Source organism: Xyrauchen texanus, unplaced genomic scaffold (genome assembly GCF_025860055.1).
Source record: "Xyrauchen texanus isolate HMW12.3.18 unplaced genomic scaffold, RBS_HiC_50CHRs HiC_scaffold_775, whole genome shotgun sequence".
Taxonomy (NCBI): domain Eukaryota; kingdom Metazoa; phylum Chordata; class Actinopteri; order Cypriniformes; family Catostomidae; genus Xyrauchen; species Xyrauchen texanus.
The window spans coordinates 1-21,272 of NW_026266770.1; the positions used below are offsets into that span (position 1 = coordinate 1).

A 21,272-nucleotide genomic window follows, 5' to 3' on the forward strand; every position below is an offset into this window, starting at 1 on the left:
TACAGTGTCAACAGCTTGATTAAACCACACCAAAACAGAGGACTTTATGCAGCCATACAACTTAGTTGACAGGGGGCACCTGGATTTGAACCAGAGACCTCTTGATCTGCAGTCAAATGCTCTACCACTGAGCTATACCCCCATGCCCGAACTCTATCATTACCAGTATAACAAAACAACAAAGACTACATTTCATTGGTTTACAGATTGTTGACATTTCAAATGTCTTGATTGTACTACTCAACCCCTAAACCTCACTCCCATCTTGGTCACGGCATCATTGTCACACTCCTGTTCTACCCGCTCCTTACGAGACTCGAAGGGGCATCTCTGGCATGGGAGGCGGTTGCGTGGACATGGAGGCGGTTGCGTGGACATGGAGGCTAAAAGCTAAAGCCTCGAGAATCAGTCGCTACTGAACCTCTTGAGGTCAGAAGAGTGAGGTTTATACACATGGCACACCTTTCTATCAGCTGGCCACAGTTACACAGTTACAACTTACTCTAGGTTGCATACAGTGTCAACAGCTTGATTAAACCACACCAAAACAGAGGACTTTATGCAACCATACAACTTAGTTGACAGGGGGCACCTGGATTTGAACCAGAGACCTCTTGATCTGCAGTCAAATGCTCTACCACTGAGCTATACCCTCATTAGAGGACTTCCCATTTCACTGGTTTACAGACATTAAAGAAGTCTTGATTGTACTACTCACCCCTAAACCTCACTCCCATCTTGGTCACGGCATCATTATCAAGCTTCTGTTCTACCTGATCCATACTGAGACTCGAGCGGCCTCTCTGGCATGGGAGGCGGTTACGTGAACATGGAGGCTAAAAGCTAAAGCCTCTAGCATCAGTCACTACTGAACCTTTTGAGGTCAGGAGAGTGAGGTTTATACACATTGCACAGCTTTCTATCAGCTGGCCACTGTTACAAATGCTTACACATACAAGGAATTTGTCTTGCTGACAGAAGCCGTAAGTGCACAAACAATACAGTAACAAGACAGAGAATATACAAAAATAGAATACTAATAAAATTAAATACTTTTTAAAATTAAATGCTCTACCACTGAGCTATACCCCCATGCCAGGACTCCATAATTACCAGTATAAAAAAACAACAAAGACTACATTTCACTGGTTTACAGATTGCTGACATTTCAAATGTCTTGATTGTACTACTCACCCCCTAATCCTCACTCCCATCTTGGTCACGGCATCATTGTCACCCTGCTGTTCTACCCGCTCCATACGAGACTCGAAGCGGCGTCTCTGGCATGGGAGGCGGTTGCGTGGACATGGAGGCTAAAAGCTACAGCCTCGAGAATCAGTCGCTACTGAACCTCTTGAGGTCAGGAGAGTGAGGTTTATACCCATTGCACAGCTTTCTATCAGCTGGCCACTGTTACATATGCTTACACATACAAGGAATTTGTCTGGCTGACAGAAGCTGTAAGTGCACAAACAATACAGCAACAAGACAGAGATTATACAAAAATAGAATACTAATCAAATTAAATACCTTAATAATAGCAAAAATACTGCATTTGATTGGCTCTAGGTTGCATACAGTGTCAACAGCTTGATTAAACCACACCAAAATACAGGACTTTATGCTATCATACAACTTAGTGGACAGGGGCACCTGGATTTGACCAGGACCTCTTGATATGCAGTCAAATGCTCTACCACTGAGCTATACCCCCATGCCAGGACTCAATAGTTACCAGTATAACAAAACAACAAAGACTACATTTCACCGGTTTACAGACTGCTGACATTTCAAATGTATTGATTGTACTTCTCACCCCTAAACCTCACTCCCATCTTGGTCACGGCATCATTTTCACGCTCCTGTTCTACCCGGCTCCTTACAAGACTCAAAGCGGCGTCTCTGGCATGGGAGGCGATTGCTCGGTCATGGAGGCTAAAAGCTACAGCCTATAGAATCAGTCGCTACTGAACCTCTTGAGGTCAGGAGAGTGAGGTTTATACCCATTGCACAGCTTTCTATCAGCTGGCCTCTGTTACATATGCTTACACATACAAGGAATTTGTCTTGCTGACAGAAGCTGTAAGTGCAAAAACAATACAGCAACAAGACAGAGATTATACAAAAATAGAATACTAATCAAATGAAATACTTGAATAAAAGCAATAAATACTGCATTTGATTGGCTCTAAGTTGCATACAGTATCAACAGCTTGATCAAACCAGTTTTTAACAGCACCAAAATACAGGACATTATGCTACCATACAACTTAGTGGACAGTGGAATCCTGGATTTGAACCAGGGACCTCTTGATCTGCCATCAAATGCTTTACCACTGTGCTTTAACCCCATGCCAGGACGCGATAGTTACCAGTATAAAAAAACAACAAAGACTACATTTCACCGGTTTACAGATTGCTGACATTTCAAATGTCTTGATTGTACTACTCAGCCCCTAAACCTCACTCCCATCTTGGTCACGGCATCATTGTCACACTCCTGTTCTACCCGCTCCTTACGAGACTCGAAGGGGCATCTCTGGCATGGGAGGAGGTTGCGTGGACATGGAGGCTAAAAGCTACTGCCTCTAGAATCAGTCGCTATTGAACCTCTTTTGGTCAGGAGAGTGAGGTTTATACACATGGCACACCTTTCTATCAGCTGGCCACAGTTACACAGTTACAACTTACTCTAGGTTGCATACAGTGTCAACAGCTTGATTAAACCACACCAAAACAGAGGACTTTATGCAACCATACAACTTAGTTGACAGGGGCACCTGGATTTGAACCAGAGACCGCTTGATCTGCAGTCAAATGCTCTACCACTGAGCTATACCCCCATTAGAGGACTTCACATTTCACTGGTTTACAGACATTAAAGAAGTCTTGATTGTACTACTCACCCCCTAAACCTCACTCCCATCTTGGTCACGGCATCATTATCAAGCTTCTGTTCTTCCTTGATCTATACGAGACTCGAAGCGGCCTCTCTGGCATGGGAGGCGGTTGCGTGAACATGGAGGCTAAAAGCTAAAGCCTCTAGCATCAGTCACTACTGAACCTTTTGGGGTCAGGAGAGTGAGGTTTATACACATTGCACAGCTTTCTATCAGCTGGCCACTGTTACATTTGCTTACACATACAAGGAATTTGTCTTGCTGACAGAAGCCGTAAGTGCACAAACAATACAGTAACAAGACAGAGAATATACAAAAATAGAATACTAATAAAATTAAATACTTTTTAAAATTAAATGCTCTACCACTGAGCTATACCCCCATGCCAGGACTCCATAATTACCAGTATAAAAAACAACAAAGACTACATTTCACTGGTTTACAGATTGCTGACATTTCAAATGTCTTGATTGTACTACTCACCCCTAATCCTCACTCCCATCTTGGTCACGGCATCATTGTCACCCTGCTGTTCTACCCGCTCCATACTGAGACTCGAGCGGCGTCTCTGGCATGGGAGGCGGTTAGCGTGGACATGGAGGCGGTTGCGTGGACATGGAGGCTAAAAGCTAAAGCCTCGAGAATCAGTCGCTACTGAACCTCTTGAGGTCAGAAGAGTGAGGTTTATACACATGGCACAGATTTCTATCAGCTGGCCACTGTTACATATGCTTACACATACAAGGAATTTGTCTGTCTGACAGAAGCTGTAAGTGCAAAAAACAACACAGCAACAAGACAGAGATTATACAAAAATAGAATACTAATCAAATGAAATACCTGAATAAAAGCAAAAAATACTGCATTTTATTGGCTCTAGGTTGCATACAGTATCAACAGCTTGATTAAACCAGTGTTTAACCACACCAAAATACAGGACCTTATGCTAACCTACAAGTTAGTTGACAGGGGGCACCTGGATTTTAACCAGGAACCTCTTGATCTGCAGTCAAATGCTCTACCACTGAGATATACCCCCATGCCAGATCACCATAATTATCAGTATAAAAAAACAACAAAGACTACATTTCACTGGTTTACTGATTGCTGACACTTCAAATGTCTTGATTGTACTACTCACCCCCTAAACCTCACTCCCATCTTGGTCACGGCATCATTGTCACACTCCTGTTCTACCCGCTCCTTACGAGACTCAAAGAGGCATCTCCGGCATGGGAGGCGGTTGCGTGGACATGGAGGCTAAAAGCTACTGTCTCTAGAATCAGTCGCTATTGAATCTCTTGTGGTCAGGACAGTGAGGTTTATACACATGGCACACCTTTCTATCAGCTGGCCACAGTTACAACTTACTCTAGGTTGCATACAGTGTCAACAGCTTGATTAAACCACACCAACATACAGGACTTTATGCTATCACACAACTTAGTGGACAGGTGCACCTGGATTTGACCAGGGACCTCTTGATCTGCAGTCAAATGCTCTACCACTGAGCTATACCCCCACGCCAGAACACTATCATTACCAGTATAACAAAACAACAAAGACTGCATTTCATTGGTTTACAGACTGTTGACATTTCAAATGTATTGATTGTACTGCTCACCCCCTAAACCTCACTCCCATCTTGGTCACGGCATCATTTTCACGCTCCTGTTCTACCCGCTCCTTACAAGACTCAAAGCGACGTCTCTGGCATGGGAGGTGATTGCTCGGTCATGGAGGCTAAAAGCTACAGCCTATAAAATCAGTCACTACTGAACCTCTTGAGGTCAGGAGAGTGAGGTTTATACCCATTGCACAGCTTTCTATCAGCTGGCCACAGTTACAACTTACTCTAGGTTGCATACAGTGTCAACAGCTTGATTAAACCACACCGAAACACAGGACTTTATGCAACCATACAACTTAGTTGACAGGGAGCACCTGGATTTGAACCAGAGACCTCTTGATCTGCAGTCAAATGCTCTACCACTGAGTTATACGCCCATTAGAGGACTTCACGTTTCACTGGTTTACAGACATTAAAGAAGTCTTGATTGTACTACTCACCCCCTAAACCTCACTCCCATCTTGGTCACGGCATCATTATCAAGCTCCTGTTCTACCCGCTCCTTACGAGACTCGAAGCGGCCTCTCTGGCATGGGAGGCGGTTGCGTGAACATGGAGGCTAAAAGTTAAAGCCCCTAGCATCAGTCACTACTGAACCTTTTGAGGTCAGGAGAGTGAGGTTTATACACATTGCACAGCTTTCTATCAGCTGGCCACTGTTACATATGCTTAAACATTCAAGGAATTTGTCTTGCTGACAGAAGCCGTAAGTGCACAAACAATACAGTAACAAGACAGAGAATATACAAAAATAGAATACTAATAAAATTAAATACTTTTTAAAATTAAATGCTCTACCACTGAGCTATACCCCCATGCCAGGACTCCATAATTACCAGTATAAAAAAACAACAAAGACTACATTTCACTGGTTTACAGATTGCTGACATTTCAAATGTCTTGATTGTACTACTCACCCCCTAATCTTCACTCCCATCTTGGTCACGGCATCATTGTCACCCTGCTGTTCTACCCGCTCCATACGAGACTCGAAGCGGCGTCTCTGGCATGGGAGGCGGTTGCGTGGACATGGAGGCGGTTGCGTGGACATGGAGGCTAAAAGCTTAAGCCTCGAGAATCAGTCGCTACTGAACCTCTTGAGGTCAGAAGAGTGAGGTTTATACACATGGCACACCTTTCTATCAGCTGGCCACATTTACACAGTTACAACTTACTCTAGGTTGCATACAGTGTCAACAGCTTGATTAAACCACACCAAAATACAGGACTTTATGCTATCATACAACTTAGTGGACAGGGGGCACCTGGATTTGACCAGGGACCTTTTGATTTGCAGTCAAATGCTCTACCACTGAGCTATACCCCCATGCCAGATCACCATATTTACCAGTATAAAAAAACAACAAAGACTACATTTCACCGGTTTACAGATTGCTGACATTTCAAATGTCTTGATTGTACTACTCAGCACCTAAACCTCACTCCCATCTTGGTCACGGCATCATTGTCACACTCCTGTTCTACCCGCTCCTTACGAGACTAAAAGAGGCATCTCCTGCATGGGAGGCGGTTGCGTGAACATGGAGGCTAAAAGCTACAGCCTCGAGAATCAGTCGCTACTGAACCTCTTGAGGTCAGAAGAGTGAGGTTTATACACATGGCACAGATTTCTATCTGCTGGCCACTGTTACATATGCTTACACATACAAGGAATTTGTCTGTCTGACAGAAGCTGTAAGTGAAAAAAACAATACAGCAACAAGACAGAGATTATACAAAAATAGAATACTAATCAAATTAAATACCTGAATAAAAGCAAAAATACTGCATTTTATTGGCTCTAGGTTGCATACAGTATCAACAGCTTGATTAAACCAGTGTTTAACCACACCAAAATACAGGACCTTATGCTAACCTACAAGTTAGTTGACAGGGGGGCACCTGGATTTTACCAGGAACCTCTTGATCTGCAGTCAAATGCTCTACCACTGAGATATACCCCCATGCCAGATCACCATAATTATCGGTATAAAAAAACAACAAAGACTACATTTCACTGGTTTACTGATTGCTGACACTTCAAATGTCTTGATTGTACTACTCACCCCCTAAACCTCACTCCCATCTTGGTCACGGCATCATTGTCACACTCCTGTTCTACCCGCTCCTTACGAGACTCGAAGAGGCATCTCTGGCATGGGAGGCGGTTGCGTGGACATGGAGGCTAAAAGCTACTGCCTCTAGAATCAGTCGCTACTGAACCTCTTGAGGTCAGGAGAGTGAGGTTTATACCCATTGCACAGCTTTCTATCAGCTGGCCACTGTTACATATGCTTACACATACAAGGAATTTGTCTGGCTGACAGAAACTGTAAGTGCACAAACAAGACAGAGATTATACAAAAATAGAATACTAATCAAATTATATACCTGAATAAAAGCAAAAAATACTGCATTTTATTGGCTCTAGGTTGCATACAGTGTCAACAGAATGATTAAACCAGTGTTTAACTACACCAAAACACAGGACTTTATGCTAACATACAACTTGGGGACAGGGGAACCTGGATTTGAACCAGGGACCTCTTGATCTGCAGTCAAGTGCTCTACCACTGAGCTATACCCCCATGCCATGACTCCATCATTACCAGTATAACAAAACAATAAAGACTACATTTCACTGGTTTACAGATTGTTGACATTTGAAATGTATTGATTGTACTACTCACCCCCTAAACCTCACTCCCATCTTGGTCAAGGCATCATTGTCACGCTCCTGTTCCACCCTCTCCTTACAAGACTCGAAGCGGCCTCTCTGGCATGGGAGGCGGTTGCGTGGACATGGAGGCTAAAAGCTACAGCCTATAGAATCAGTCGCTACTGAACCTCTTGAGGTCAGGAGTGTGAGGTTTATACCCATTGCACAGCTTTCTATCAGCTGGCCACTGTTACATATGCTTACACATACAAGGAATTTGTCTTGCTGACAGAAGCTGTAAGTGCAAAAACAATACAGCAACAAGACAGAGATTATACAAAAATAGAATACTAATTGTTAGAAATAAAGAGTTTCTATACTGATAGCATTGCCGCTTTCTCTCCGTCTTTTATTGAGTCGTGAATCAAATCAATACAAAGCATCCAACGTTGGGAAGCAAAGTAAAGAATAGAAAAGCTCTTTGTCTCCTCAATAACATACAAATATATATGTAAATACTGGAGGGAGTTCACTTCTCTAAACCAATAGAAACAGACATTACCTCATAGATAATAAGTCCATATGTCGGTCTCCTTCGAAACCCTGAGAGCCTAAATCCTATATGAAAAAGCTACTCTCTACTAGGGCCTGATGGACCATGCCATAGACATTCATATAAAGTACACAAACACACAGAGAGAAAGAAATAAGGAGAGGAGGGGCTCTTACACTCCAAGTTAATATGAAACAGATGTTTGATAATGTATTTGGAATGGAATGTCCCAACACAGCATTTTCTATCTTGGACAGACCTGAGATATACCTATTTCTGACAGTGGCCCCTTTGATAATGACAGTTATAATATAACATAATTATCACATTACATGATTCTCAGTATGTCCATTATTACAGAATAATACATGAAACATATTTCAATCAAACATTTCTTTCAAAATCATTAGTACTTGATAGTTCTGTTTGCTAGAGAGTATTGAGACGATACAAAGGTATTCATAGAACGATAAATCAACATTCTAATGAATGGAATAATACAGCAAACAATAAATGAAAGGATTAACAGTATAACTCCAATTGGTATTAAAGAAGATACAAGTAATTGTTTCCAACTAGTAATCCAATCTCCAAACCCACTCCTATCATCCACTTGTCTTCTCTGTAATTCATCAACAATTTTTGTCATATTATTTATATCCTCAGCTATGATATGACCATCTTCATCATTTTCGGGTATATAGGTACAACAAGAAATTCCAACGATCACACAGACCCCTCCCCTCGCAGCTGTAAGTTGATCTAAGACTAAACGATTCTGCAAAGCAGTCAAGCGAAGTGCTCGAAGTTCTTCTTTGACCCCAACTAAGGTGTCACTGGTAGTTTTAATAAAAGAAATCAACTCATATCTGGTAACTTCTACTTCAATTCGAATACTACCAATTCCAATTGATGGAAATATACTCTCAAAGAATTTTTCCGTACCAGTCCATAACCGGTATTCTTTTTGAACTGGGTTGTCTCTTCCCAAACTACTTGTCGAACTGCGGTTAGAGAGGGAGCGTGTGTTTCGTTGGTTCATCACATCATCCTTCTTGTGTGGTCTAATAATCATGGAATATTCTTCTAAAGTTACCAAAGCACATCGTCCACTCCAGTTAAATGGTAACGAGGTATATACCACGTGTCCACATAACCAAAACCAATCTTTCAAAGTTCTTGTTCCTTTTGCAGATGGAACATACCTATTACAATTTTTACCGTGTATAGTCCACAATACTCATCACATAACTCTCGAAGCTCTGGGTTTGCTTTGGCATAGGAACTCATAGCTGTGATCGGAAGAGGAGATCCTTTTAAACATGCTTCCAAGTCAAAGGTTCCTTCCCCGTCAAACAACTAACACAACAGGCAGTGTTTCGTACTTCACAACGGCGATATACTTGATTACATTTATTATCAGGAATGGAACCCAATGTTGAGGCTCCTACTCTTCTTTCTATACATAGCAATGAGTCAGGAATGGGACCCACAGTTGCCACTTTAGCATGCACTTGTACTGCAACTGTCAGTGCCCTGTTATCAGGACAAGTTGAATTCCCTGTTGAATTTTGAGGAACAATGAATCCCACAGTACTAAGAAGTAAAGGTCAGAACAGATCTTCATCTGTCTCTGGTGACTTAACACTTACACGAGGTCCTGAAGCACTTTGTGGCATTTTTGTACAAACATAACAGTCACTCTTTTTTCCTGTAGATTTAGCAGTGAAATTGACTAATCTCCACCACATATTGGAGGCAAATGAATGTGGTTCATTTTCATGGCTCAGCCAAGTTTCATTCCCACTGCTAACAAGCGCTTGTGTATAAATGAGTATATTTATTAGCACAATCAGGTGTAATAGCGACTGTGCGGACATGGCTTAATGGTCTCGTTAATATTTTATTGTGAACTTCAATCAACAATCTCGTTCTTCGTCTACTTCTCTTCCTCGTCCTCCTCAGGTCCTTCCAATTCACAGATTCCCGGTTGGGCACTGGCGCTGCGTGTTCAGCTCCTCCAGTGCTTTCACCATTCACCCGGAATTAGTAAGGCCCTCCTCTGGAGCAAGCTTCACGCGGCTTGCGTGGATCCACTGTGGTTGAAGATCAGTCAGAACACCTGTCCTTGTCACAGCGATCACCGTGGCCGGCCCCAGATAATTCGGTTCTCCAAGTTTCGTAGGTTTCAGACACCTAATCAACACCGATTGTCCTGGAACGAAAGGATGAGTTGGCCCTTCTGATGGAAGAGGGAGAGAGAGAGAAACATCACCATTTATGCCATTTAATGTTCTAACTAGGGAATCCACATAATCTGCGATGATCACCTCCGTGTCACCTGTGGAAAGACTGCCAGCGTGACCTCTGACCCAAGGAGTCGGGAAAGGTCTACCCATGAGAATTTCAAAGGGAGACATTTTTGTAGTGGCTGACGGAGACATTCTCATTTCCGTCAGTACGGCAGGCAATAAATCAACCCAATTTCTGCCCGTATCTAAGCACGCTTTATTAAGACGTTCTTTTATCGTTTTATTCAAACGTTCCACGCTTGATCGAAGACTGAGGATGATACGGGATATGAAAATGCCAATTAATACTAAGTTCTTTAGCTAACAATTGTGTTACTTTAGAAGCAAATGGAGTTCCATTGTCGCTGCTATAACAGTTGGAATACCAAACGCGGTATAATTTCTTTGGCAAGAACCTTCACTACTGTCTTTGCGTCTTCTTTTCCACACGGAAAAGCCTCAGGCCACTTAGTAAATCGGTCAATAATCACGAGCAAATACTTGTGATTTCCACATGGAGGCATGTGTGTAAAATCGATCTGTAAATATTGGAAAGGAAGTTCAGGATGCGGTAAAACATCATGGCTGATTGCCTTGTGCCTGTTTGTTTGCGCACACACCAGGCAAGCATCCAATATCAACAAAGTATTTCTTCGAACGTTCGCAATGCAGTATGATTGATTCAAATTTTGTATCACTTTCTCTTTTGACACGTGTGATACACCATGATAATGTCTACACAGCATTACAACAGTAGATGCTGGTAGCGCGATTCTACCTTGTTTATCTCTTAAAATACCAACTTGATCTGGTTTTACTTCATTGGCTGCCCAATGAGTCAAATCATGTTGAGTAGGATTCGTTTGTAAGATTTTAACATCCAAATCATTAATCAACGGCACTTCATTGTTTTGTTCATTTACATGCGGACTACGTATTGCTTCTTTTGCTGCCCATTTCGCTACTTCGTCCGCAAATCTGTTACCTTTGGCCTTGTCAGATTCACCTGTTTTATGACCAGCTACTTTAATTACAGCAAGCTTCGCTGGTTGCTGTGCTGCACTAATCAGCTCGGCCACAATGTTATGATGCGAAATAGGTTTTCCTTTGGAGGTTTTGAAATTTCTTTCCTCCCACAATTTAGCAAAATCATGGACTACGCCATACGCATATTTGGAGTCAGTATATATGTTGATACACTGACCTTTTGCCAATTGACAAGCTCTTGTTAAAGCAATCAGTTCTGCGACTTGTGCTGATTTATGTGGCAGTGAATACGCTTCAATTACTTTATTAGGCAATTCAACAATAGCATAACCACACAAATATGTACTGTCATTTGGCTTAAAGCAGGATCCATCAATATACCAATGGATTCCCTCCTCCAGGACAAACGTGGAAACGTCTGGCCTGCAAGCAGTCGAAATTTGGATCCTGTTCAGGCAGTCCTGGTCGTCGCTCTCAAATTCACCTTGTGTCAGCAACCTATGCAAATGTACAGTAGGGCCATGAATAACAGAAGTTACTTTCAACGTTACATTAGCAGTAGCTAACAATATAGCCTCATAGCCGGAGCGGTTGGGTAGTCATGTGTTGAGTCGAAATATTATGCATAATGGCTCCTACCTGATGAGAAACATGTACAATAAGAGGATGTGACAAAACAACCTTTTCAGCATCCTGCATCATGATGGCTGTAGCAGCCACTGCACTAAACAAGCCGGAAGGCCCTTAGCCACCGAATCAAGGGTCTTAGATAAATAAGCTATTGGACGGAAAGTGCCCCATGCTCTTGGGCCAGGATTGCTGCGGCTGTGCCACCACTTTCAGTACACGTATAGATGAAAGTCTTGTGTGTAACAGGGTAGGCCAAGGGCAGGCGGCCTTAAGAGTGATGCTTGCAAATGTTTGAATGCTTGATTCATCTCACTTGTCCATGTAATATCGTCTTTGTCACCCAGCGTAGCTTCTGCAGGATTTTGTCATACATGGAGCAATTAGGCACCCACAGGCGGCAGTAATTGACCAGTCCCAGGAAGCTTTGCATTTGCTTCCGTGTGGATGGATACTTAAATGTAGCGATGGCTTTGATCCTGTCCGCAGACAGACGAACTTGGCCTTGTGACAGTTCATGTCCAAGGTAAGTGACTTTTCTCTGCACCCACTGAAGTTTGTCTCTAGATGCCTTGAAACCAGCTTCAGCCAGGACATTGCAAACAATCTTTGTTGCAGCAGCACACATGTCCTCAGAGGCACCGGTGACAAGAATGTCGTCAGCATATTGGTTGCAAGCAGGTGTCTGGAGGAAGTTTGACATCTTTCAGTGTGTCGTGCACTACAGCGGAGAAAACAGCCGGAGAATCTCTGAACCCTTGAGGGAGACGTGTCCAACTGTATTGACAATTCTGAAAACAAAATGCAAACAGTGGCTGAGTATCAGGATGAACAGGAATACTGAAAAATGCAGAGCTTAAATCAATAACAGAATAAAATTTATGTTCTGAAGGAATAGAATTAATTATCGCCTGAACTTCTGGTACAATAGGAGCAAGTGGTTTGATCAAATCATTAATTTTTCTTAGGTCTTGCGTTAAACGCCAAGTACCATTAGCTTTCTTAATTGGATTGATTGGTGTATTATAAGGTGAATGAGTTCGAACCAGAATGCCTTGTTCCAAAAATCAAGTAACGAGAGGTTTAAGCCCCTCCTCTTTATCCTTAGAAAGCGGGTATTGTTTCTGAAACACAGTCTTATTATGTATCAAATTTGCACTGTAGGGCTGGATATCTATTAACCCTACGTCATCCTTGTGTTCCGCCCACAATTTAGGGTTGACTCCCGAAATTTCTGGTATCAGCAGACGAATCTTCCACAAGAGCACTTCCGGTGTCGGTTGTAATGGAAAAAACTGAAGGGAACAGAAGTGTCAAAGAATTAGAGTCAAAATTCAATTTCATACCAAGTTTATGCATCAAGTCCCTACCTAACAGGCAGAATGGAGAATTCGGTATGATTGCAAATGAATGCATTTTAAACAACGTCGGTGCATCTTTAGAAGTAATTGGTAATGTGGGCGTCAATTCGCATTTCACAGGAACATTATTAATCCTCACAGAATTAATTTGCTTTCCCGTGACGGAGCCTGAGTACACATCGGAAAATAACGAGGACACCGAAGCGCCGCTATCAATTAAAAATATGTATGGTTTATGGTCAACATTTAGTTCAAGGAATGGCAAAACATTTGATTTATTTGGATATTGCAACGAAAGTTGTGAAAATTCAGGCTCTTTGCTCTCGCACCGTCAGGCGCGATTCCATTCAGTTGGATATCGTCCTGAATTTTTTACACTCTGTCTGTGGCCAGGAGGAAACGAAGGAGGAGGTTCTGAGCGTTTACCCATCTGGTTTCTATTTGGCTGTTGTTCAGTTCTTTGTCTGCAGGACTTTGTAAGATGCCCTGAGCGACCGCAGCAGTAACATTTAACAGGCTTTTTTGTGTAAACGAAGGGACGTTTTTGAGCCGCAGCATCAAACTGTAACATGATCGGAGTTTTCCCTTTGAAGGAAGCAAAAGCTCCAGCAGAGGAAAGCTCACGTAAACGCTTGCCAAGGTCATCAATTGACATTGTTAAAAAATTATTCGTGGTGATACGAATCAATTGTGCAGTCTCCTCATGCATGTTATTTAAAAACGTGTTCACAAACAACTGAGAATTATCATCATCAACCGGAATCGCCGATTCTTCAATCCATGCATGTTTAAATCTGTTGAAAAAAGCAACTGGATTTTCGTCAGCTCTTTGTTTTGCATTAGCCGCATGTGAGATGTCTTGTTCAGCAGATGACAATTTCAGCAAAAATGCCGTTAATTGTTTGAAGAAAAGTTTAAGCTTACCCGAATTGGCCCAAACCCAATCGACATCGTCGTCATCATGATCATCCACAATTCTAACGTTACGGAAAGTTCTGGACAAATCAACAGGCTCTGCTGCATGTCTTGTCAAAACGTTACGAGGCGATGGCGTATCGTATGTCGGGCTTAACAAATCAATTTCTTCAATCAATTCTTCCTCCGTAATTTCAGGAGGGAGTGTTTTAGTTAGTATGAAACGATAATCACGCCCTGTCAATTGACTATAGGCTGTCAATCGCTTCAAAACCGAAACATACTGATGAGGTGTTTTAGACGGATCAGGAAGCTCTTTAGCAATCGCAATAACATCCGCAAGAGGCAACGGATGAACCTTAAATCCTTCTGAAGTTTCGACTGAACGGAAATGCAGACACAGTTTTCAAATCAGGATATAGTTTGTTTTTACGGGCACACACGCTAACGGTGACGGAAGACTTTCATAACTCGGAGGGGGTGCGGTGTGAGAGAAAGTTTTGTCTTTCTCTTCAGGCTGTGAGACTGACTGAGTGACGCTCCCCACTCTGTCAGACTCTGCTCTGAGATCAGCCCGCGGAGTAGAAAATTTGCAATCTTTATTATTTTTTCCAGCCGCTTTATCTATCTCAGGTCCGCGATCCCAGTACTTTTTCATCATTTCCCAAGTTTTATAGGATTGTTTCATATAATCAAAGTCCCATTCTGGATCACCCCAGTTTCCGTAGATCATGTCTTTCGCTGCAGACATGTCTGTATCTCTAAAGGATCCTTCGCGTGGAAATGGATCTAATTGTATTTTACCCTCTGACCAGCCAGCTAAATTTGATAGATAAGGTTCCGTAAAAAAGGCTTGATTATTTCTATCCATAAAATCTTTCGGAGATTCATTAAATAAAGGTGGATTTATTTTATTTCCCATTTCGGAGACCACAAAAATATATACCTATAAACAAAATTCAAATAATCAAATAGAAAACAAAGAAGAAAAATGCTGCAGTGTCATTTGTTAGTAAAGCATTTTAGTCAAAGGAAGCAAAGAACGAAGAGGAATAGAGAAAGAGGAAAAAGGGGAAAAAAAATAATAAACTGTGCATTGATTCACTTCACAAAGCCCAAAAAAAAACGACTGAGATTTTTTATGAAATATCTCACAACAATCCTTCTTACAAAAGTAAAGGATATCACACAACGAAGAAAATTGATCGGATTTTCTTTACGTTCTTCCCGCAGTTTATCAAAAACTTACGGGAAATCACCTAACAAAAAGAGGGAATTCAAGTCTCTTTCTTTGTTCTTCCCGTATTTCATTAGAAGTACGAGGAAACCTTCCGCATTTATCAAAAATACGAGGAGACCGTACACTACTAACGATAAATAAACTTGATCATGTCCTTTATCGCCCTTCCCGCATTAATTAAACACGAGGAGTCACCAGTCTCTGCTGACCAGTCTCTGGTGACCTATACGGTCTTTCAATAATGCAATACGGCACTATCATAACATTATAATCATATACTTTAAAATTATTTCTCATCAAACAGCAAGAATCAACCCCTCATTTAAAGGAAACTTAGATTCTTACCGTTTGGAGAAATCCCGGAGACGAGCCCCCAATTGTTAGAAATAAAGAGTCTTCTAAACGATAGCAGTGCCGTTTCTCTCCGTCTTTTATTGAGTCGTGAATCAAATCAATACAAAGCATCCAACGTTGGGAAGCAAAGTAAAGAATAGAAAAGCTCTTTGTCTCCTCAATAACATACAAATATATATGTAAATACTGGAGGGAGTTCACTTCTCTAAACCAATAGAAACAGAAATTACCTCATAGATAATAAGTCCATATGTCGGTCTCCTTCGAAACCCTGAGAGCCTAAATCCTATATGAAAAAGCTACTCTCTACTAGGGCCTGATGGACCATGCCATAGACATTCATATAAAGTACACAAACACACAGAAAGAAAGAAATAAGGAGAGGAGGGGGCTCTTACACTCCAAGTTAATATGAAACAGATGTTTGATAATGTATTTGGAATGGAATGTCCCAACACAGCATTTTCTATCTTGGACAGACCTGAGATATACTTATTTCTGACACTAATCAAATGAAATACCTGAATAAAAGCAATAAATACTGCATTTGATTGGCTCTAAGTTGCATACAGTATCAACAGCTTGATCAAACCTGTGTTTAACCACATCAAAATACAGGACTTTATGCAACCATACAACTTAGTTGACAGGGGGCACCTGGATTTGAACCAGAGACCTCTTGATCTGCACTCAAATGCTCTACCACTGAGCTATACCCCCATGCCAGGACTCCATAATTACCAGTATAAAAAACAACAAAGACTAAATTTCACAGGTATACAGATTTTTGATATTTCAAATGTCTTGATTGTACTACTCAGCACCTAAACCTCACTCCCATCTTGGTCACGGCATCATTGTCACACTCCTGTTCTACCCGCTCCTTACGAGACTAAAAGAGGCATCTCTGGCATGGGAGGCGGTTGCGTGGACATGGAGGCTAAAAGTTACAGCCTCGAGAATCAGTCACTACTGAACCTCTTGAGGTCAGGAGAGTGAGGTTTATACCCATTGCACAGCTTTCTATCAGCTGGCCACTGTTACATATGCTTACACATACAAGGAATTTGTCTGGCTGACAGAAGCTGTAAGTGCACAAACAAAACAGCAACAAGACAGAGATTATACAAAAATAGAATACTAATCAAATTAAATACCTGAATAAAAGCAAAAAATACTGCATTTTATTGGCTCTAGGTTGCATACAGTATCAACAGCTTGATTAAACCAGTGTTTAACCACACCAAAATACAGGACCTTATGCTAACCTACAAGTTAGTTGACAGGGGGGCACCTGGATTTTACCAGGAACCTCTTGATCTGCAGTCAAATGCTCTACCACTAAGATATACCCCCATGCCAGGACCTCATATTTACCAGTATAAAAAAACAACAAAGACTACATTTCACCGGTTTACAGATTGCTGACATTTCAAATGTCTTGATTGTACTACTCAGCCCCTAAACCTCACTCCCATCTTGGTCACGGCATCATTTTCACGCTCCTGTTCTACCCGCTCCTTACAAGACTCAAAGCGGCATCTCTGGCATGGGAGGCGATTGCTCGGTCATGGAGGCTAAAAGCTACAGCCTATAGAATCAGTCGCTACTGAACCTCTTGAGGTCAGGAGAGTGAGGTTTATACCCATTGCACAGCTTTCTATCAGCTGGCCACTGTTACATATGCTTACACATACAAGGAATTTGTCTTGCTGACAGAAGCTGTAAGTGCAAAAACAATACAGCAACAAGACAGAGATTATACAAAAATAGAATACTAATCAAATGAAATACCTGAATAAAAGCAATAAATACTGCATTTGATTGGCTCTAAGTTGCATACAGTATCAACAGCTTGATCAAACCAGTTGATCAAACCAGTACTGAACCTCTTGAGGTCAGAAGAGTGAGGTTTATACACATGGCACAGATTTCTATCAGCTGGCCACTGTTACATATGCTTACACATACAAGGAATTTGTCTGTCTGACAGAAGCTGTAAGTGAAAAAAACAATACAGCAACAAGACAGAGATTATACAAAAATAGAATACTAATCAAATTAAATACCTGAATAAAAGCAAAAAATACTGCATTTTATTGGCTCTAGGTTGCATACAGTATCAACAGCTTGATTAAACCAGTGTTTAACCACACCAAAATACAGGACCTTATGCTAACCTACAAGTTAGTTGACAGGGGGCACCTGGATTTTACCAGGAACCTCTTGATCTGCAGTCAAATGCTCTACCACTGAGATATACCCCATGCCAGATCACCATAATTATCAGTATAAAAAACAACAAAGACTACATTTCACTGGTTTACTGATTGCTGACACTTCAAATGTCTTGATTGTACTACTCACCCCCTAAACCTCACTCCCATCTTGGTCACGGCATCATTGTCACACTCCTGTTCTACCCGCTCCTTACGAGACTCGAAGAGGCATCTCTGGCATGGGAGGTGGTTGCGTGGACATGGAGGCTAAAAGCTACTGCCTCTAGAATCAGTCGCTACTGAACCTCTTGAGGTCAGGAGAGTGAGGTTTATACCCATTGCACAGCTTTCTATCAGCTGGCCACTGTTACATATGCTTACACATACAAGGAATTTGTCTGGCTGACAGAAACTGTAAGTGCACAAACAAGACAGAGATTATACAAAAATAGAATACTAATCAAATTATATACCTGAATAAAAGCAAAAAATACTGCATTTTATTGGCTCTAGGTTGCATACAGTGTCAACAGAATGATTAAACCAGTGTTTAACTACACCAAAACACAGGACTTTATCCTAACATACAACTTGGGGGACAGGGGGAACCTGGATTTGAACCAGGGACCTCTTGATCTGCAGTCAAGTGCTCTACCACTGAGCTATACCCCCATGCTGACACTTCAAATGTATTGATTGTACTACTCACCCCCTAAACCTCACTCCCATCTTGGTCAAGGCATCATTGTCACGCTCCTGTTCCACCCTCTCCTTACAAGACTCGAAGCGGCATCTCTGGCATGGGAGGCGGTTGCGTGAACATGGAGGCTAAAAGCTAAAGCCTCTAGCATCAGTCACTACTGAACCTTTTGAGGTCAGGAGAGTGAGGTTTATACACATTGCACAGCTTTCTATCAGCTGGCCACAGTTACACAGTTACAACTTACTCTAGGTTGCATACAGTGTCAACAGCTTGATTAAACCACACCAAAACACAGAACTTTATGCAACCATACAACTTAGTTGACAGGGAGCACCTGGATTTGAACCAGAGACCTCTTGATCTGCAGTCAAATGCTCTACCACTGAGCTATACCCCCATTAGAGGACTTCACATTTCACTGGTTTACAGACATTAAAGAAGTCTTGATTGTACTACTCACCCCTAAACCTCACTCCCATCTTGGTCACAGCATCATTATCAAGCTCCTGTTCTACCTGATCCATACTGAGACTCAGGCGGCCTCTCTGGCATGGGAGGCGGTTACGTGAACATGGAGGCTAAAAGCTAAAGCCTCTAGCATCAGTCACTACTGAACCTTTTGAGGTCAGGAGAGTGAGGTTTATACACATTGCACAGCTTTCTATCAGCTGGCCACTGTTACATATGCTTACACATACAAGGAATTTGTCTTGCTGACAGAAGCCGTAAGTGCACAAACAATACAGTAACAAGACAGAGAATATACAAAAATAGAATACTAATAAAATTAAATACTTTTTAAAATTAAATGCTCCACCACTGAGCTATACCCCCATGCCAGGACTCCATAATTAGCAGTATAAAAAAACAACAAAGACTACATTTCACTGGTTTACAGATTGCTGACATTTCAAATGTCTTGATTGTACTACTCACCCCCTAATCCTCACTCACATCTTGGTCACGGCATCATTGTCACCCTGCTGTTCTACCCGCTCCATACGAGACTCGAAGCGGAGTCTCTGGCATGGGAGGCGGTTCCGTGGACATGGAGGCGGTTGCGTGGACATGGAGGCTAAAAGCTAAAGCCTCGAGAATCAGTCGCTACTGAACCTCTTGAGGTCAGGAGAGTGAGGTTTATACCCATTGCACAGCTTTCTATCAGCTGGCCACTGTTACATATGCTTACACATACAAGGAATTTGTCTTGCTGACAGAAGCTGTAAGTGCAAAAACAATACAGCAACAAGACAGAGATTATAAAAAAATAGAATACTAATCAAATTAAATACCTGAATAAAAGCAATAAATACTGCATTTGATTGGCTCTAAGTTGCATACAGTATCAACAGCTTGATCAAACCAGTTTTTAACCGCACCAAAATACAGGACATTATGCTACCATACAACTTAGTGGACAGTGGAATCCTGGATTTGAACCAGGGACCTCTTGATCTGCGGTCAAATGCTTTACCACTGTGCTTTACCCCCATGCCAGGACTCCATAATTACCAGTATAAAAAAACAACAAAAACTACATTTCACTGGTTTACAGATTGCTGACATTTCAAATGTCTTGATTGTACTACTCAGCCCCTAAACCTCACTCCCATCTTGGTCACGGCATCATTGTCACACTCCTGTTCTACCCGGCTCCTTACGAGACTCGAAGAGGCATCTCTGGCATGGGAGGCGGTTACGTGGACATGGAGGCTAAAAGCTACTGCCTCTAGAATCAGTCAGCTATTGAAACTCTTGTGGTCAGGAGAGTGAGGTTTATACACATGGCACACCTTTCTATCAACTGGCCACAGTTACACAGTTACAACTTACTCTAGGTTGCATACAGTGTCAACAGCTTGATTAAACCACACCAAAATACAGGACTTTATGCTATCATACAACTTAGTGAACGGGCACCTGGATTTGACCAGGGACCTCTTGATTTACAGTCAAATGCTCTACCACTGAGCTATACCCCCATGCCAGGACTCCATCATTACCAGTATAACAAAACAACAAAGACTACATTTCACTGGTTTACAGATTGTTGACATTTCAAATGTATTGATTGTACTACTCACCCCCTAAACCTCACTCCCATCTTGGTCAAGGCATCATTGTCACGCTCCTGTTCCACCCTCTCCTTACAAGACTCGAAGCGGCATCTCTGGCATGGGAGGCGGTTGCGTGAACATGGAGGCTAAAAGCTAAAGCCTCTAGCATCAGTCACTACTGAACCTTTTGAGGTCAGGAGAGTGAGGTTTATACACATTGCACAGCTTTCTATCAGCTGGCCACAGTTACACAGTTACAACTTACTCTAGGTTGCATACAGTGTCAACAGCTTGATTAAACCACACCAAAACACAGAACTTTATGCAACCATACAACTTAGTTGACAGGGAGCACCTGGATTTGAACCAGAGACCTCTTGATCTGCAGTCAAATGCTCTACCACTGAGCTATACCCCCATTAGAGGACTTCACATTTCACTGGTTTACAGACATTAAAGAAGTCTTGATTGTACTACTCACCCCTAAACCTCACTCCCATCTTGGTCACAGCATCATTATCAAGCTCCTGTTCTACCTGATCCATACTGAGACTCGGCCGCCTCTCTGGCATGGGAGGCGGTTATGTGAACATGGAGGCTAAAAGCTAAAGCCTCTAGCATCAGTCACTACTGAACCTTTTGAGGTCAGGAGAGTGAGGTTTATACACATTGCACAGCTTTCTATCAGCTGGCCACTGTTACATATGCTTACACATACAAGGAATTTGTCTTGCTGACAGAAGTCGTAAGTGCACAAACAATACAGTAACAAGACA

The 21,272-nt window shown here is 42.0% G+C and overlaps 12 non-coding genes across 12 annotated transcripts; all 12 read right to left on the reverse strand.

Moving 5' to 3' along the window:
* Nucleotides 1–70: 70 nt before the first annotated feature.
* trnac-gca (transfer RNA cysteine (anticodon GCA)) lies at nucleotides 71–142 on the reverse strand. Its single transcript has one exon. It is a non-coding gene; the product is annotated as a tRNA-Cys (tRNA).
* Nucleotides 143–583: 441 nt separating this feature from the next.
* Nucleotides 584–655, reverse strand: trnac-gca (transfer RNA cysteine (anticodon GCA)). Its single transcript has one exon. It is a non-coding gene; the product is annotated as a tRNA-Cys (tRNA).
* Nucleotides 656–2,771: 2,116 nt separating this feature from the next.
* On the reverse strand, nucleotides 2,772–2,843 carry trnac-gca (transfer RNA cysteine (anticodon GCA)). The gene has a single exon. It is a non-coding gene; the product is annotated as a tRNA-Cys (tRNA).
* Nucleotides 2,844–3,867: 1,024 nt separating this feature from the next.
* trnac-gca (transfer RNA cysteine (anticodon GCA)) lies at nucleotides 3,868–3,939 on the reverse strand. Its single transcript has one exon. It is a non-coding gene; the product is annotated as a tRNA-Cys (tRNA).
* Nucleotides 3,940–4,351: 412 nt separating this feature from the next.
* On the reverse strand, nucleotides 4,352–4,422 carry trnac-gca (transfer RNA cysteine (anticodon GCA)). Its single transcript has one exon. It is a non-coding gene; the product is annotated as a tRNA-Cys (tRNA).
* A 413-nt stretch (nucleotides 4,423–4,835) lies between these two features.
* On the reverse strand, nucleotides 4,836–4,907 carry trnac-gca (transfer RNA cysteine (anticodon GCA)). Its single transcript has one exon. It is a non-coding gene; the product is annotated as a tRNA-Cys (tRNA).
* An 879-nt stretch (nucleotides 4,908–5,786) lies between these two features.
* Nucleotides 5,787–5,857, reverse strand: trnac-gca (transfer RNA cysteine (anticodon GCA)). Its single transcript has one exon. It is a non-coding gene; the product is annotated as a tRNA-Cys (tRNA).
* Nucleotides 5,858–7,046: 1,189 nt separating this feature from the next.
* trnac-gca (transfer RNA cysteine (anticodon GCA)) lies at nucleotides 7,047–7,118 on the reverse strand. Its single transcript has one exon. It is a non-coding gene; the product is annotated as a tRNA-Cys (tRNA).
* Nucleotides 7,119–16,165: 9,047 nt separating this feature from the next.
* On the reverse strand, nucleotides 16,166–16,237 carry trnac-gca (transfer RNA cysteine (anticodon GCA)). The gene has a single exon. It is a non-coding gene; the product is annotated as a tRNA-Cys (tRNA).
* Nucleotides 16,238–18,336: 2,099 nt separating this feature from the next.
* On the reverse strand, nucleotides 18,337–18,408 carry trnac-gca (transfer RNA cysteine (anticodon GCA)). The gene has a single exon. It is a non-coding gene; the product is annotated as a tRNA-Cys (tRNA).
* Nucleotides 18,409–18,764: 356 nt separating this feature from the next.
* trnac-gca (transfer RNA cysteine (anticodon GCA)) lies at nucleotides 18,765–18,836 on the reverse strand. The gene has a single exon. It is a non-coding gene; the product is annotated as a tRNA-Cys (tRNA).
* A 2,006-nt stretch (nucleotides 18,837–20,842) lies between these two features.
* On the reverse strand, nucleotides 20,843–20,914 carry trnac-gca (transfer RNA cysteine (anticodon GCA)). Its single transcript has one exon. It is a non-coding gene; the product is annotated as a tRNA-Cys (tRNA).
* Nucleotides 20,915–21,272: the final 358 nt, after the last annotated feature.